This window comes from Coffea eugenioides, chromosome 1 (assembly GCF_003713205.1).
Source record: "Coffea eugenioides isolate CCC68of chromosome 1, Ceug_1.0, whole genome shotgun sequence".
NCBI lineage: Eukaryota > Viridiplantae > Streptophyta > Magnoliopsida > Gentianales > Rubiaceae > Coffea > Coffea eugenioides.
In genome coordinates, this window is record NC_040035.1 from 29350115 (window position 1) to 29369542 (window position 19428).

Below are 19428 nucleotides of genomic sequence, written 5' to 3' on the forward strand. Positions count from 1 at the left end.
TAGCTTTGTTAGTCTAAATTTCTTTGTTTTAAATTTTTATTTATTTTAGTGCTACTTTTAATTTTCAACTACTTCTACCATTTTGGTGTTTTATAGTATATGTACCATTCGCTTTGAATTGTAGTTCCATTCGATCAAATGATTGAAAAAATAGCAAGATAATGTGAGAAAGCTAGCACTACAGCAAGCTTAACAAGTGGAGGAAAGTGAAGGAAAGACTTTGGTTGAATAACCTTAGTTCGAAGAAATGGCCAAGGAGAGACTTAATCGAAATCTGCAACAACAAGTCTTATGCAATTTTGCTTGTCTTGATGTTTCAAGAGTTTGAACCAGTGTTGCAACACCAGCAGTTAGTGCAAATAATTTTGATGCCTTGATTCAAATGATTCAATCGGAGTAATTTGGTGACAGTGCTACTGAAGACCCTAAAGCACATCTAACCAATTTCACGGACATTTGTAACATAATTAAGTTTAATGGTGTACGTGATGATGCTATTAAGTTAAGACTATTTCCATTCTATGTTCAAGACAAGGCTAAGGTATGATGAAATTCACATGATCCTAATACTTTTGCTTTGTCATGAGCATTATTAAATAAACATTTTCCACTTGATCCTAAACATTTAACCGGTATGGTTAAATTCACATGATCCTAATACTTTTGCTCATGATTTGTTATGATCATTTTAAATAAACATTTTCCACCTAGTAAAACAATAAAATTGCGAATGGACATAATTAGTTTCCATCAATAAAAAGGTGAGTCCTTATATGAAGTTTGGGAGTGATTTAAGAAATTACAAAGGAAATGTCCATACCATGGACTTTCTGATTGACTTATTATCCAAACTTTTATAATGGTTTAACTTATCCTACTAAGGTCAATATAAATGTAGCTACAAGAGAAAATTTAATGGGAAAATCCGCTGAAGATGCTCAACAATTGATTGAAAAAATGGTTTCTAACAACTATCAATGGGTGAATAAAAGAGGACTACATCGAAGAACTGCTAGTATGTATGAAATTGATATTTGCAACATGTTAGAGGCTAAATTAAAAAATATGCTTGAGAAAGTACTTGTTAAACCAGTTGAGTCGAGTACCAATCATTTTGCTAATATGGCATACAATGTGGAGGAAATCATATTAATGTTGAATGTTTAAATATTAAATAGGTTCAATATATTAATAATATTAACAAGAAACCTCAAAACAACTCTTACTCCAATACATACAGTCCAAATTGGAGGAATCATCCAAATTTTAGATGGAAAGATCAAGTAGCTCAGCATAAACAAATGACTGCACCAGGATTTCAACCTAAGCAGCCACAATTCGAGAATAACCAACATGCAAGATAGTTATAGTGAATACTAATAATGAAATAGAAAGTTTGACCAAGGACACAATTAGTAAAATTGTTCAATTAGCTACTGTGTGTAGAAATTTGAAAGTTTAGATTAGTCAGATTGCTAATTCCATTAATAATAGAAGTCATGGAGATCTAACTAGTAAAATAGTGGTGAATAGAAGTCATGGAGATCTAACTAGCAAAATAGTGGTGAACTTAAGAGAACATTATAAGGCAATTATCCTTCATAGTGGTAGACAGTTAGGTGAGGTTTACATTGACGTAGAAAAGGAGAAAAATGAAAATGAGGTAAAGAAAAAATGTCAGATGAAAAGAGTAAGATGGTTGTAGGACATAGGAAGGACAATGATAAAATAAATGATGTTTTACCTTCAGATCAAAATATACCTATAACACCAGTTCTATTTTCACATAGGTTAAAGAAAAGCAAGATAGACAGAGAACTTGAAAATTTTGTTAAATTTTTTAAACAATTGCATATTAACATCCTTTTTACAGATAGTACTTTATAGGTTCCTTCCTATACCAAGTTCTTAAAGGAAATTATATCCAAGAAAATATGTTTGAAGGATCACAAGACTATAGTTTTGACAGAAGAATGCAGTGCATTGACTCAGAATAAACTCCCTAAAAAATTGAAAGACCTAGGAAGTTTTTCTATCCCTTACACAATTGAAAATGTGATTTTTCAAATGCCTTGTGTGATCTAAGTGCAAGTGTATTATTAATTCCTTTGTGTGTGACTAGAAAATTGGGATAAGTGAGTTTAAATAAACTAGCATCTCTTTGCAATTAGTTGATAGGTCAGTTAAATATCCTTCTGGTGTACTTGAAAATGTGCTTATTAAGGTTAATAACTTTATCATTCCAATTACTTTTGTTGTTCTCAACATAGAAAAGGATGTAAATATGCTAATTATACTTGGTGGACCTATTTTGACGATTGTAGATGCTATTATTGATGTCAAGAAGGGAAAGCTTAAATTCTAAGTATGTGAGGATGAAATTGAGTTTAATTTGAATGAACTTGAAAATTTTCCTTCATTTACTGATCATATTTATGTTATAGATGGCATTGATAATATGACACAAGAGTTAAGTCAAATGAAAGAAATTTTTGATCCTCTTGAAACTTGTTTATAAGATGAAGTGAGGCAAGAAGATGAAAAATGGAAGTTTCTCAATATGCTTATCTTTTGAATTCTCAATCTTCATATAAGTGAGGAGAGTTTTGTGAGGATCTAAGAAATAAAAAAAAAAAGATTACTATTGACATCAAGTGGAAAAGTTCCAACTTGTTAGGCCCAAAGCAATCTAAGAGAGGAGCGTGAATAAGGTTGATTTACAAACCAAACAAATAATGGCAAATATTCACCCAATTTTAACTATCCAAATTTACCTAAGTGATCAAACAGTCAAGCATATAAAATAACAACAAAGATGAAACAATTTAACCACACAATAGGATAAAAAAAAAGTGAACAATAAAATAAAAAAAATTACAAACCAATCAATTTCCAATTTTCTTTGAAACTTGGAGATAAATCCACTAGTAACTTCTTCAATTGTTGGTGAGGTTAACCAACTTGCACAAGTGAAGGCTCACTCTTTGCTCATCATAGAACTCTTCAATTGAACCAAAGAGTTTTACAACTCACTCAAAGCTACAATTGCAAGCTCATTCAACCAATTAAGAACTACTTACAGGTAAGGCTCACCTTATTCAAGGTTTTACTTCTCCGCAATAACAAATATCACAAATTTAAGAACTTTTTTCACACCTATACAATATTTAAAATATTTTTCTACCCAAAAATCATTCTTGAAAGTTTGTATCTCATGTAGGCAAAAGCCTCTCTTCAATTCATACATCAAGATTTTTATAGAGAGTGAAAATTTGCCCCAAAAATCTATTTAATAGTCAAAAAACTAATTGTTAATAAATTAGTCATTGAAACTGTCAGACTTTCAATAGTTGGTTAGATGTCTGATATAGGTCTTGAGAGGTTTCTTTGTTAAGGCGGTCGGACAGCCAATAGATACCTTTCTGCGCTCGATACAAATCCAAATAGTTTGTTAAGGGTGTTAGACGTCTAATACTATTGTCGGACATCTGACCCCCTACTTCTTCTTCCTCTTTTGATCCTATCATTCATTGTGTGTCTGAAAGATACCAACAATTGACATTTTCTTCTTGATTTCATTTTATTTCTTTTCCAGTGGACCAGGTGCCTATTCTAACAAATTTCTCATATAAAAGCACTATTCCAAATCATTATTTTGCCTTATTAATGATCAAAACCAAGGATTGATCATCCTAGGTCTTCACAATCCTAGAGTTAAAATCATTATTGAAACATTTATGTTATATTTTTCTAGGTCCTGACAATATGTTACCCGTAATTGTTAGTGCTTTTCTTGATGATGTGCAGATAGAGAAGTTACTAAAAGTATTAAGAAGGCATCAACAAGTATTAAGATGGACAATTTTAGATATTAAGGGAACAATCTTGCAATTTGCATGTATCAGATTCTTATAAAAGAAAATGGCAAACTAGTTATTAAATTATAGAGGTGTTTAAATTCTAATATGAAAGAGGTGGTACGACTTGAAATTTTGAAATAACTGGATGCAGGTATAATCTTCAAATTTTTGATAGTGTTTGGATTAGTCCAATTCATTTTATGCAAAAAAAAAATGTAGGATTATTGTGATTGTGAATGAAAAAGATAAAATTATCCCCACTAGAATTGAGTGGGGATAATTAGATCATCATTTGAGAGAATAGATCATTATTTGAAGAATGATGATCAAATTTCTCACTTGCATGAAGAATGAAATTGACGAGAGGTTTGAGAGAATATATCATCATTTGACATCCGAAGATGAGCGCATTGGGGAGCTAAGTGCACGAGTCGAAGAAGTCAATCAACACTTGCAAGGACGTCACTAGCTATACTACATTCTAGTGACATCTTTCCATTATCTTTACTTTAGTAGACTTTTATGTTTAAGTGTATTTTATGTTTTATGTGAATTTTAGTTTTTATGTCATGTGTATAATGCTTAAGATGGTTGGAATAATTGGACTTGATGATGAAAATATTATTGTGATGGAAAATGTTCAATTTTCAGGATTGTTGGTAGGGAATTTAGTCAATTTCTAAAGAAATACTACTAAAAATTTTCAAAAATCTTGTCTAAAATTTTACATTTGCCCCAAAAAATTTAGTAATTTTCTCAATTTAATCTTTAGGGCAAAGTTTCCAACCATGTGTTTTGATCAAATTCCTCTTACATGTTAAATAAAAATGTATGTGCCTTGACAGTTCATTTTCAATAGACACGGAAATTGCTATTATGTAATTAGGATTTTTGTACTTTAGGAAAGTATATCTGATAAAGTGAAGGAAATTATGCCTAAAAATTGCGTTTAATAAATTTCTTCTCTTGATTTTTGCCAGGTTAAGTAACACATTTGGTCAATTGTTATAGTATTTCTCCTATGATTGTTATTTATGAGTTTGTAAAAAGGGAAAAAGGAGAAAATGATGAAAGAAAGAAAGGGGATAGAATAAGAATTTTTGTTCTACTCCGTTGATTCTTGTACTGAGTAACCGGGAGTTCTCATCTAAAAATATTGACTCTCATACCAAAAGGTACTTAAATTATGAGTAGGCAAAGCAGCTTTAGTATGTAAAGAGTTGAGTAATCGAGGGTCCTCATCTAAGAATGTTAACTCGCATGTCAAAAAGAGCTTTCACTACTTGAGTAAGAATTTAGTGTGAATGTTAATAAGTCTCTCTTTAAGAAAAAAATGATCATAAGATTAGGAAGTCAAATATTGACTATATGAATTACTTGCTTGCAAAGTTGGGTTGCAAGAGAAACTATGCTCATACATTAAAATAATGGTATAGTTAACTCTCCTTTGAATACTTTTGGGTGAAATTGTGAGGACTCGCAAATTTCTTATATTTTTCTCAAAAATGCTTTTTTATTTAGAAATTATTCATTTATTATAGCCCTACTACCCAATCATTCCCCAATAAGTGCAAATGAACCTAGAAAGTAGGGTTTCACTTTTCGTTTTCAGTTGGAGCAAGTTAGGGTTTTCGCGATTTTCCGAAGGATGATTTTTCGGTACAGAGCAAGGATCAAATTTGGTGACTAAGAGTGACTTTTAGGTGAGAAATAATATGTGATTAGGAGCAATGATAAAAAGTTAGCGATTGGGAAGAAAAAAACCCTAGTACGTGTGATTTAAGGAAAAACGGTGCGAACCGACGTGTATCGCGCACTACCGATTGAACGCACCACGGGACCACCACTTTCTTACCACATGAGCTCATTGATATTTGAGCAAAATATCCCCTCATTTCCAGCTGCCTTTGACCGAAATTTGTGGCAAAAAATGCAAGGGAGAGAGAGAAAAATTTGCATGGCTTTGGTGGTGCCAAGTCTCACCACCTCATGGCTCCTTGATTAATTTTTTTTCTTGCCTTTTTATCCTTCATTTCAGCCATCTTTCTTCTTCATTTTTTTCTGGTCTTGGCTGAGAGAGAGAGAGAGAAAAACCCCAAGAGAGAGTTCACCATTTCTTCTTGAAATCTAGTCACCAAGTGAGGAAGAAAGAAAACTAAACCGATTAAAGTCATCCTTGAGTGTTTATCTAGTGAGGTGTTAGTGAAATTTTGAAGGGGAAAGCAAGAGTTTCTCTTGGTAGACACTAAGCAAGGTAAGGATGATGATTTCCCCATTTCTTACTCTTAATCTTGTTCAAATTAGCTTAGCATCTCAAATTTGTGGTGAATAATGGTTGTTATCATGTCTTGGGTGTTGTTTTTCCTTGTGGATACATGAATTAGGGTTTGATGAATTGCTGCCAAACTTGATGTATGATTAATATATGTTGTATCCAAGATTGTATAGGGGGTTTTGGTAGCAAGTGAAGCAAGAAATGAAGAAAGTTATCATTGGAATAAAAAATTCCAGATTTCTGGAAAAATTTCACCCTGTTCTATCCGGTTCCAGTTCATGTAGTTAGAGGCCGAATTAGGCTTGGCACAAAACATGAAAGTTGTATACAATGGTATTTGATAGGTGTCTACAAAATTTCAGCTCAATCGGAGCAACGTACCCTGTGAAAAGACCAAAAATACCCTCACTGTTTTAGGATGTTTCCAGTGTTCCGCGTTAGTCAGTTCATCCAGTTTATCATGTTTATTCACTAGAATCCGTCCTGATTTAGCCATTTTCCAAAACATGAAAGTTTTAGTACTCTGTCTTAGCTTTTCAACACCTACAAGAACACCTTAAACGGACCTTGGTAGCCAGAGATATGACCATTCTAGTGCAGTGCGGTTAATTAGCCGTATAGTTGAAGTTGGTTATGTAAATTGGGAATTTGATTAGGTTACACTGGAAATTTGACTAAGTATCCTTCACGAACAGTTGTAGGCCTTCGTCTTAGCTTCGAAACGGTATAATTTTCACACCAATCCGATAAGCGTAGCCTCAGATGTGCTCCTTCCGCAAAAACCCGTCAAATCTGTCTTTTGTAAACTTCATTTCCGCATTTGTTATTAGTTGATTTATGTTCTTGTATTGTCTTGAGCCTATGGAACGGCTATTGAATACATTTGTGTTGTGTATGAACTTGGGCTTGAATGAGAAATATAATGAAGCCAAAATGGTTGGAAAATTAGGTAAACACAAAGGGCATGCTGTCCAAATTTTCGCTCGAGGACTAAGTTTCTATTTGAACTGGTATACTTACGTTTGGTCTATGAAACCCTAGTTATTTTTGTCCACGGGTCCAAATGTCCTCGTTTCACTTTAAAGTCTTTTTGTACGTTCTACTCAATAATTGTCGAGTTTCTTTGATTGCACCTAATTGTTGTGCTAGATGATCTGTAATATTCTTTCTCGTTTAATTTAGGTTTTCTCGGTGACTGAGGATAATATCCGGAAGGATATTTTACCCGTTGTTTTGCGTACATAGGTGAGTGTTTCTTGTTTGTTATATTCTCCATGACTTCATGACTTGTTGTTGTTGTTTTGATGATGTGCTAAGTGTTTTCAATGATTTTCAAAACGAATTTTCTAGGCGAGCGTGTACTTTATCGTGCTCGACCTAAAAGAAATGTGAAATTTTCAATGATTTAACGATTGAAACATTAGTTGCACATGATGTAAGCCTTTTGGCTGAATTGGACCCTGCCCTTCGTTACCGATCGACTCGAGCCAGAAGCGGACTCGGTCGGGCGATATGGTGACCCTGGGTGAATTTGGTATACTCGAGTATTACCTTGTAGTCCGGTCATGTCCAGATGGGTGGAGTCCGGCCAACGTCCGGATGGGTGGAGTCCGGTCAACGTCCGGAAGGGGATGAATGAACGAACGAAGGCACGAGGGTTTTACTTCTCAAAAAGGAAATTTTCAAATAATTGGAGGAATAAGGGGAAATGTCAGGGGAACGAACGAACGAACAAATAGCTCCATGTGAGCCCGTATCCTTTTAATGAATGTGTTACTATCGCTTTCCATTGTAAAAATTTCTTGAATTATTGATATCCATGTTTAACGTATTGAATTGACTATCTGACTATGTGTTTGGAACCTCACTGAGCTTTTAGCTCACCCCTTTAGTTTAGTTTTCCTTAACAGGGGACGGCGAGCAGGATGAGAGCATAGACTAGCCTAGTCTAGTTCTTTTGTTATTTTTGTAATGGTTCTCGCCCTAGTGCTTGGCACGGGCTGGACGTATGAAGGATTGAGAACCTTTGTATATTCGATCTTTATACTCCCTTTTGGGATGGCAATGTATATAAGTTCCGCTTTAAGTTTGGATCGCTGCCCTATTTATTCTTGTGATTTATTCCGATTTTAATTGAGGACTGTAGTGAACGACTGAGTCCTGGCGAGAGCTGGGCAGGCGAACCGCCGAACCCTGGGGTACGCCCTAGGGGGAGGTGGGGCCGTCACAGAAATGAATTATGGCACAATGGTGATTTTACCAAAGTCTTGTGAAGGTGAGCTTATTTTAAGGTTGCATGTGTTTTTTAGAACTCTTGAATCATTGATGGTTTGTTGTTTGAGGATAAGGAAAGATTTAAGTATGGGGCAATTTGACAACTGAAATGATTTACGTGATTAAGTGCATTATTTTGTGTTTATTTTCATTATTTTGTAAGATTTTATAGTTATTTTAACTAGGGTTTGCATACATGCATGAACTTGAGATTTGTTATTACATGTTGCAAACTTTAGCAGATTTGTTGGAATTTTTCATGTGTTTTAGGTATTTGAAACATATGAATCATTTAAATGCAAGAATTGATGATAATTCACATTGATCATGGAATGCAAGTGCATGGAATCTAGGGGTGGGCACGGGTCGGGTACCTACCCCTAACGTGATTTGGCTAACCCGACTTTAACTTATCGGATCACGAATATTTTGACCCTAATTCGCTCCACATGTCTCCGAGTACTTAAAAAAAAGGGGCAGTTCATAGTGTATGCGCCCCTATTATTCCTTCTATAGTATTACTGAAGCAACTGATCACATAAAGTCAATGATACGCATTTTAGCACTAAATTTAAGTACATTAACTTGACTATTATGAACATTTCTAGCCAAGAAAGGTTGCTCTCATCATATGCATGGAAGGGATTGAGATAATCTGTATAGGAACCATGAATATGGAACAAAATCAGTAGATAAATTAGTACGCATAGAAAATGCTGGATCAATGTATCATTTGAGGTCTGGGCTCAAGGTCACTGTCCAAATATTTTACTACTACAATCTAACAAAAGAAAAAAGAGGAAACTTAAACAACTAATCAACTAGATAGAGAACAAATTCTTCAACAAAAATTACAAATTAAAACATTGAACATCAATGCAAAAGGTTCATCCTTCTACAACACATTAAGGAGAACAAGTAACTCTTCAAATCTTCCATATTAATAATAGAATGCTCCTTTGTCAAACTGGAAATTTCTACAAAAATAAAAACAACCAAGAAAGATATTAACACAAGTTAAAACTCAAACCAATAAGATAATTTTCAAAACCTTATAGCAATTCCTTAGTTGTAAAGATTAGAAGGAAGAGAATGAGAGGAGGCTGAGACATCGGCTAAAGGTTGAAGACTGAGAGAATTTTGGAAAGTTGATGGATTTAGGTTAATAACTTAAGAAAATTATAAAATGGTCCTTATATTTTCTAATATTTATATAATATATTGATGGGTAGGCTACCCCACGAGTTTTTATTTTTATGACCCATATTCATCTCCGAATTTTACGGGTACCCGACCATCATCTGCTCCACTAAGAGAAACCAGATTAAATATCCTAATTTTCGAAGCAAAGCGGAGCGGATCAGATTGCTCAGGTTTTGGGTCGGCGGATTTTTTTGCCCACCCCTAATAGAATCAAGTCAAATTGCATGAAAAGTGGATAGACAAGAAAAAGAAACTAAGAATGAAGTCAGGATCGGCTCCAGATGAACATGGCCAGTTACAAATTGGTCACCATTGGCTGCAGGTAGGGTTGCAAACGAGCCAAGCCGAGTCGAATTTTAGCCTAATCGAGTCGAGTCTTGACTTAGTTTTATTGAACTCGAATTCGAGTTCGAGCTCGACGAGCTGACAATTTAAAGCTCGAGCTCGAGTTAGAAAAAATAAAATAATAAATAATAAAATATTAAAGATATATATGTAATTTTACTATTACAATAAAAAATAAAAAATATATATACATATACTTGAACTCGCGATCCGGAACGAGTTTAATATTTTGAGCTCGAGCTCGAGCTCGATATTGATCAGGCTTGACTCGAGCCGCTCGCAAGCGACTCCGTTCGTTTGTAGCCCTAGCTAAAGGACTAACTGAGATTAAGATGGAGCAGAAACTAATGAATTAGGGATGGTTAGAAGACAACACCACCGATTCAAATTAAAAACTGCTGATTCTAGGGCTGGCTACAATATTGGTCGAACCAAAACATGATTTTTCTAGAGTTTTTTAAGCATGAAGAATCCACCCTTTTGGCCGCCTCCAACCTTGTTTATAACTATGTGATGATTCAAAACTTGGAGGGAGAGAAGAAAAAGAGAGGCAACCCTAGTTCTTGTTCTATAAACCCTAGCCAACTTCTCTTGCTTTCAAGAAGATTGAGTAAGATACAAGAAAGCAATAACTTGATTATTGATTGAAGGTTCAATGGAGGGATCTTCATCATCAATTCATTTATGATCCTTGTGATGTTGCTCTTACACTTGTCTCTTGTAGAACTTGAATAAATAAACTTACTTATAGTACTATATGTATTGTTTGATTAGTATGTGACGCTAAACTTTGAATCTTAAAGTGATGTATGAACTTGTTATTGAGATGGTGAATTGATTGTGATTTATATGCTAAATCTACTACTTATTAGTACAAAAATTAAATTTATTACTTGTATTTGCTTTATTAAAAATCACAAGTCACCTTAACTATTAGTAGTAGTAAAAATCAACTGTCAATTAGCAGATCTGAATACTTGAAACTTAGATATCAAAGCCACAAAAGTAGGTGATTTATTTAGGAGGATAAATGAATAATTTCTCATATCTTCATGAACTTATCCTAGTTCTTTATTCTTGTGAATAGTAAAAGGTTGAAACAAGTAATTTGTTCATATGTGAAAACAATGATCAAAATAAACGAAATTAATCTTTAGCAGTAGTAGAGATTTTACATATTTAATCAAGTTAATTCTAACCATGGTAACAAGGGATCACTAAAACCCTAAGAACTCTGATCTCTTGATTTCTTCATAAATTATTTCAGTTTTTGCAATCTTTGACATTTGAATAATTTTGTATTTAATTATTTTTCTAATTGAACTATTTGGGATTGTTTAGATAATAAAGCAAGTAGCCTTGGTAATTATAAACACTCCCTATGGGATAGAACCTAAATTATTCTGTACTTTAATTTGACTTGTATACTTGCAGTAAAACATAGTATTTGGGCATATTTGCACATATTGAATAATTAGGAGTTATGACTTGAAAGCCTGAACACACATCATTCCTCATTGAGTTATGAGACAATTAGAATTGCATCAACCCCTTCCTAACCATAGGTTGACAAAAAGTCAAAATGCACTACATTTTTTAGATTGTCATGCCAAGATGAACCATGATTAGATCACCACACATGTAACTTGATATACGGAATGATCGACAATGCTAGAGTGCAAGACGGAATACTGTTAAAAACTATACCTTTGTCAAATGAATGCGGCCATTGGTATCAAGAGAGCCAATTATTTACATTTTCCGATCCAAGTTAGCATCATACTTTGTTTGAGGGATATCAGGGTGATAGAGCTAGGGTCGAATATATTTTAAAGTATACAAGTAACTTATGGTTTTAATACATTTTTTTTTGTATTGTGTGATGCCCATGAGGCTAATTTAATTGCATTTACTCAGCAGATGAATGCTATATGTCAGATGTACTATATGGCGTTGGATTCTATAGGAGATAATGATGCCCTATACAAGGATTACTTTTCTGCAACAAAGCAATGTTATTAAATTCGGACTGGATAGCGACTCGGCTAAACTACTGGGTGAGGGGTTAACTGGTTGAATCGGTCGAACCGTTCTCAAAAATCCATTGGCGTCAATATGATGTCATAATTATTTTATATTTTTATAAGTTTCAAAAATATTGAAATTAAATTCTTGGTTATATTCGACCAATCATAGAAAATGTTCCAAAAATATTAGACTTACAATCAAATATACACCTAACAATTATCTATAAAAATATAAGTTCATGGCTAAAATATATCCATTCACCATAACTACTTGAAAAACTAACTTAAAACAAATTAATGCAAGTTGGAACCACTGATGCTAATTTGATAAGATCATAGGGATAAAAGCATCTTGATTTAGAGATCATTCAGGAAAGCGAATGATTTCGGTACTTACACTAAATGGGTGACATTTTTTATTCCTATTAATAAATGAATGTATTATAATTTAGGTAACTCAAATTATATTTGGAGAAAAGAAGAAAGAAAAGTTTGAGAACCGAGTCAACCAGTAGAACCGGGTCACTGGTTTAATCGATTTTGACTGATTTTTAACCAAATCAATTTTGTACTACAAACCAGCTCGGAAAAAGGTTGGTTCATGGTCAGACCGATCGAGCTAACCAGTCTGATCTGGATCTAACAACACTGCAATAAAGGACTTCGCATCTATATCTATGCGTGCAATCAAGAAGTCATGATATCTTTCATTTCGCCCTCCATTTATGTCATGACATATTCCACATTAGGGCAGCAAATGAAACGAACCGCTCATGAGCAGCTTGAGTCTGAGCTCGATTTGAGGTCGGTTTACATCCAGTTCAAGTCAAGTTCGAACTGACAATTCAAACTCAATCTCAAAGATACTCAGATCGTTAGCTCGCGAGCCAGCTCGATTATATATTTATTTTTTATTGTTTATTTTAATAGTAAAATTATATATATCTCTAATATTTTATTATTTGTTAAGAAAACTATTATTTTATTCATTTTTAAAAATAAAATAATTATTTTTAAAATTTTTCATACTCAAACTCGAACTCGAGTTCAACTCAAATTCTTACATTGAGAGCTCATCGAGTTTGAGTTCAAGTTCGAATTTCATAAAACTAAGTTGAGATTCGGCTCGATTAAATCAAAATTCGACTCGATTCGACTCATTTGTACCCCTATTCCACACCATGTTGTCCCACTTTGAGTTTAGAGAACTCCTTGGATTGTCCCTAGAGGCCAACATAGAGGTGGTCGTCGCTATTTTGATCTCCAAAGCATACTGTTCCAATCAAAATCGATAATAAATCATAGTCTACCAATTGTAGTGTTGGCACATTAAATCTAGTTAGATCTTCCTATTCATGGGGGTGCCCATCTACAAATTCCCAACAACCATCTGGTGAGCATTACACATGCCTGATTGGACTTTTAAGATCTCTAGTTATTTTTCAAACTTGAAGTGACATTAAGGAATTTAGACAAAACATTGCCCAACAAGTTCAAGTAGATAAAGCAATAGGTAGTGTTAGTGCAAAAGTTAGGTTGAGGACATTATTATGGAGTCATAAATTACCCAAATAATTCAAAATGTGCCCAACAAATAACGTAGGACAAATAGAATTCCTAAACCTAAAGGATATGGTACTCATGGAAAAGTTGGATGACATAAATAATGAATAAATGATAAATTAGTTGTATAAACTATGAATCCCTTGTATTTATTATTTCTTGTGATTTTATGATTCTATTGTAAAAACTAATGACTCTATAGTCATTTCTTCAGAGCATCGATTTCTTTTCATTTTCTACTTAAATCATCGGGTTCATAAACTAAGGCACAATTGTGAGGACTCGTAAAAACTATTATTTTATGCCTAATTTATGGCTTAATAAACTATTTAATTGGATTTTTACCACGAGGAATATTTTCTAGCCTTATTAGACCTAAATACATGGAAATATAACTTCGTTATATTTTTAAAGTGACTCGTTCTGAAAATTAATTTCCTGGAGTACGTTTAGTAAAAATAGTGAATAGTACTTGGAGATTTTATCCGCGTAGTAACACAATAAGTTTGGAATATTGGAGACTTGTACTATGGTCCTAAAATAGGTAATCTTATGAATAAATACTCAAGTGATAGTTAGTAGTACAATCGTTATAAGAATTTCTCGGAAGTTTCGCGTTATATCGTTAAAATTGACGGTACGCGTTTTCACACGCGCGACTTTATTTGAGGGACTTTAGACCCTTATTTCGGGACAATTAAGAGTGAATAATATTTACATGAATATATATGCATTGGAGGTTTAGTGCATTAGTGAACCAAACGCGCGAGAAAATCGAGCCGTAATCGCACCAAACGGCCCCTAATGAGAGTTGACTTTTGGGTGAATTTACACCACTTATTTCACCTTCTCTTGGAAGCTAAAAGAAATCAGATCACTCTCATCTTCTCTCTCCTCATAGCCGACCAAACACCCTCCTCTCTCTAACTCCATTGCTTCAAAATTTCTGCTCACTAATCTCACTCAAAACCACCCCAAATCATCTCCAAATTCAACCAAACTTGCACCACACCTAGCTTGACACTTGAGGAGCATTTTGAGCTGCAAACAAGGGCTGGAAATCACGGTTTTTCTGGGGTAATAGAGGGCCGAAAATTCTGCTGAACATCAACCCAAAGTAAGTGATGATCCACTCTTGGAAACTTGAAGTTTGGAAGCTATCTTACCTTGTTAAGTTCATGCATGCATTTGGTTAGCTTGATATGGATGTAAAATGTGATAGTGGGCTCTTTGTATTCCCACACTTGGGTTGTTGTTGCTGATTTGAGGATCAATGTTGGATTTAATGGTAGTTTAATGGTTATAATGATGAATTTATGGAGTGTTATTGTTGGGAACTCAAGTAGAGGTCATGACCAGAAATTGCCGAATCTGCCCCTGTTTTGTTCGGCCATGATAAGGCCCGTTTTTGGTGATTTATTGGCATGATCCTGATGTGTATATGTTATATTATGTGTGTAGAAATTTTCGTTGGAAAACATTAACGATTGGATGGGCAAATGAATTTATTCATGAACTAGGCATGCTGGAAAATTATTTTCGGGTAAAACTGTCCAGTGGTCGTATTTTGGCCATAACTCTGTGCTCGGGTGTCGAAATCAAGTGCCGTCGGTGGCGTTTGAAACTAGACATTCCTAGCTTTAATTTGAGATAAAATTCACGTTCTGATTCTTTGTGAGTGATCCGAACCAAACGTTTTAAGTTAGCTGTCCTGTCTCTCGGATTTGCTGGAATGGCTTGTTGAGGCAGCAACTTGAGGCTCAATTTTGAGCTGGTTGCTTGCCGAATTTCAGAACATTTCCTTCTGTGAACTTTTAGTCCCGTGAATGTATTTTCTAACGCCATAAACCATGCCTCATTCCGAGTTAAATTGATTGAGTTGTGACTAAAACAAGAGGACTGCCCTGTTTTGGAAAAACGTAGTATTTGGACTGATTTGGGGCAAAACTTGGGAATGATTTTATTAATTGAAGTTCTTGATGCTCATCACTTACCAAAGGTATCATGGATGTGTCTTAGACCTTTGTTTCACAAATGAACCATGTTCGGATAGTTTTCTTGGTTAAACGATTTGAAATTGTGAAATGAAAGTCACAAGGCAGATTGCCTTAGAATTTTTCCTGAACTTTGGTTGACTAATTAACTACCTTCCCGAGGGTATTTTTCCCTGAAATTTGATAGAGGAATACCTTGCATATAGGATTAAAATACTGCCAATTTTGGCACCAATTCAAGTTCGTTTCGATACCGAATTAAATTGCTAGTGTTGGAGGTTCAAAACTGGAAATTCTTCTTCAGTCTTGAATCTTCCTCAACTTTGAGCTACCGTATCTCGGTACTCGAAACTCCGATTCTTGATCCGCTTGTTTTGTTATAAACCTAACTTGTAACACTAATTGAGCTGTAAATTTTAGAGGCCGGTTTGCAACATGTGAATCGTGCCAAATTTCCAAAGTTGGCCGAAATCCAACTTAATTCTGCCTTGTACGCCGAACCTGTACCTTCAAGCTCATTTTTGAATACCTTCCACTTAGATTCATGGAAAAGTGTCTTTTAAGAACTTTTAGTACTTTCTAAGAGGTTTCCAACGGTACCAAGTTTTATAATTTTGGACCTACTGAGTGCAAGATCTGATTTTTCTAAATTTGACGCGCAAAGCTGAAATTTGCTGATTTCTTAGAAAATGAAAATTTGAAAACTTGTTACTCCTTCTTGATGATAATTGATCGCTTTAAACTTGATTTCATGAAGGAAATCAGTTTTTCTTGTGTTAATAAAACCTCACTTTTGAACCTTTATTTTGAGTGGCTAAGGTTCTTGGTTTGAGGTATTGACTAGTCCAAATAAGCGTAACTCCTTTCTTGATTAATACGTGATTGTGAGTGAAAAATACTTGTTAATTGCTTCAGGTGCTCAAGCGAGTCTTGAAAAGAATCCCGGAGGGGACAACTAAAGATTTTCTCGCTCAATTACTTTTGAATTGGTGAGTGTCAAGTGCCTGACTTGTCGTGTTTACTTGATTTACCTGCTTATATACGTGAATATCACTTGATGAGACGAGTGTGTACTTTATCGCACTCGCTCTCCTTTACTTGAACTTTACTTGTATTAACTTGGTTTTCAAAGTCGATTGAGTGAATCTCGTCGATTAAAATATACCCGTTTTCGTGTGCGTGTCGTGTTGCCATGCATGTCGTGTATGTCGTGCGTGTCTTGTTGTCGGGTGGAGTGAACCTCCTCGACTTATGGGGACGCCCAATTCTCTTAACCAATCTTACAACTCGAGCCGGCATGGGCTTGGTCGAGAAGTTTGATAAACCAAGAGAGTAACAAAACACAACTTGATCTTTTGAGATCTTGTTCGGCATACTCGTGGAGTATCGCCCTTTCCGTGCGTGTTCAAAAATCAAAACTTGATCTCTTGAGATCTCGTGTGGCATACTCGACGAGTATCGCCTTTTTCGTGCGTGTTTGGTTTCGGATCCGAGAGGGTGGAATGTTGGTCGGAGGAAGTAATAAGTGAAGTTTCTACGGATAAAATACCCACCAGGATAACGGAGTGTCATCACGAGGGGGTATCGGATCGAGCCGTGGCGAAGCAAGAGGAAAATAGCTCCTGAGAGCTCCTATATCCTTGAATTGTTTCTGTTTATTTTTCTCGCTCGAATTGTAAATTACTTGAATATTGGGATTGTTATTTGGACAACGTGCTTGCATGTGTGTTTTCTTGGCCTCACGAGCGTTTCGCTCACCCCGTAGATTTGTTTTCCTTAACAGGAATGGATGGAGTGAAACTCGTTGGAACCCTTTGGATGTACTTTTGTATTAGGGTTTCAATTGTAATTGACTAGACATTTTGGCTATTGTATATATTTGGGAATTGATGTATCTTTTGGATCCTGACGTAAGAATTGGATAACGGATGTATTTTGAACACGTGGTACAAGACTTGGATATTCGTTTATGGAAGCGATTTTTCCTTATTAGACTGGTATAAATTGTTATATATTGTTAAGTTTGAATTGATTTGTCTCGAGTCCTGGCGAGAGCTAGGCAGGCGTTCCGCGGATACCCTTGGGTTCGCCCTTGGGAGAAGTGGGGGCGTCACAACAATACTGGGTGAATTTATTTATCTATAATCACATTATTTACAAAATGAATTTACCTAGAAAATCAAACATGTTATTTTGTCAAATTTGAATAAACATTACTAAAAATGAACTATAGGTCTAAATTAAAGTAAATAAAGAATTATCTCAAAATAAAATTTTTACCTAAAACAAACACTATAAATGACCTAATTCTAGAAAAAATTATTATTGAAAATTGTAAAGAATCAAACATGCTTACGCAGTAAAAAATTAAAAAATTATTATTCGTTTAAGTTGATCTACTCTAATTAGATTCCATATAATTAGAGGTTAGCTAAAAAGATTATCTTCAATCAATTAAGATCTTCTTAAGGATGAAGCAAAGGTTGGTGCGATCTAACAAGAATTCTGAACTAACTGATAAAAGATAAGACTCTGGTTGTTGACTACATATAGGACTTTGTTTGTTGTAGGTTTCTTTTTTTAGTGTAACTTTGCTTTATGCTCCTATACACGTATATATTCAACTAACATGAATGATACCGATAGTTATTCTTTCTGTAAAACCTCTCGGTTACAACTTCATCATGGTATCAGAGCAAGGCCAGGCTCTTTAAACAATCTGTCACACTCCTTCATCTCAAACAAATTCTTCTTTTCTTTTATTTTTCAATGGTTGCAGAAAATAATCAATCAAATCCCTTAACTCAAGTTATCACTCAAAATACTCAAGAACCCACAAATCTCTTAACCTTGATCACTATCCACAACTCAATCGAACTTACTCCCACCAACTATTTGTCATGGAAAACACAAATGGAAGCAATTCTCATTGGATATGAGCTACAGAAATTCATTGATGGATTCTATTCTCCTCCTTCTCCCACTATCATTACTAATGATACAGTTTCACCCAATCCTGTATACCAAACTTGACTACGTTAGGACAAATTATTGTTTGGTGCACTTGTAGGCACTCTTTCACCCACCCTTGTTCCCCTTATCACTCAATCCAAATCCTCTCATAAAGCCTGGCAGATTCTAGCCAATACATATGCTTGCCCATCCTGTGGTCACATCATGCAACTTAAAGACAAACTAAAAAATATCACCAAAGGCAATCAATCCATCATAGAATATATGCAATCCATCAAAACCCAAGCTGATGAACTTGCTGCACTTGGGAAGCCACTTTATCATGAAGATTTGATTGAAAAAGTGCTGGACGGGCTTGATGAAAACTATCTGTCCATTATTGATGCTGTACACGATCGAGACTCCACCATTTCATTAAATGAACTTCATGAAAAACTCATAAACAAGGAGCTGTCTTTGCGTAGTATTTCAAGTTCACCATTCCTGCCGGCATCTGCTCATGCTACCACTATTTATTCCATCCTGTGGTCTGTTAACAAACGACTTTCATGGTCTGCTAACAATCAGCCTCCTCAACTTCCTACAACTACACTTGAACAATCTCAAGGCATAACAAATTCTTGGAACAGCCATGTTGCTCGTCCATTTCATAGCCATTGCTAGTGGTGTAGTACCTAAAGCCATGTTGTCTCTGTGAGGACCCGAAAATTTTCTTATTTATCGAATATTATAAGTTTACTTAAATATTTATTTACTCATTTTCTCCGAATTATTTATTTCGACCATTTAAAATTCATTTATATGGAACGACGCCTCTTTTAAATTTTTAAAGCGTTTTGTTGGAAAATTCACTTTTCAAAAAAATTCGTTTAGTTCGGAACAATGAGTGTACGTCTTTCGAGGCTATACTTGAA

General features: G+C 34.8%; 1 non-coding gene across 1 annotated transcript; it reads right to left on the reverse strand.

Moving 5' to 3' along the window:
• Positions 1–721: 721 nt before the first annotated feature.
• Positions 722–829, reverse strand: LOC113752640. Its single transcript, XR_003464887.1, has one exon. It is a non-coding gene; the product is annotated as a small nucleolar RNA R71 (small nucleolar RNA).
• Positions 830–19428: the final 18599 nt, after the last annotated feature.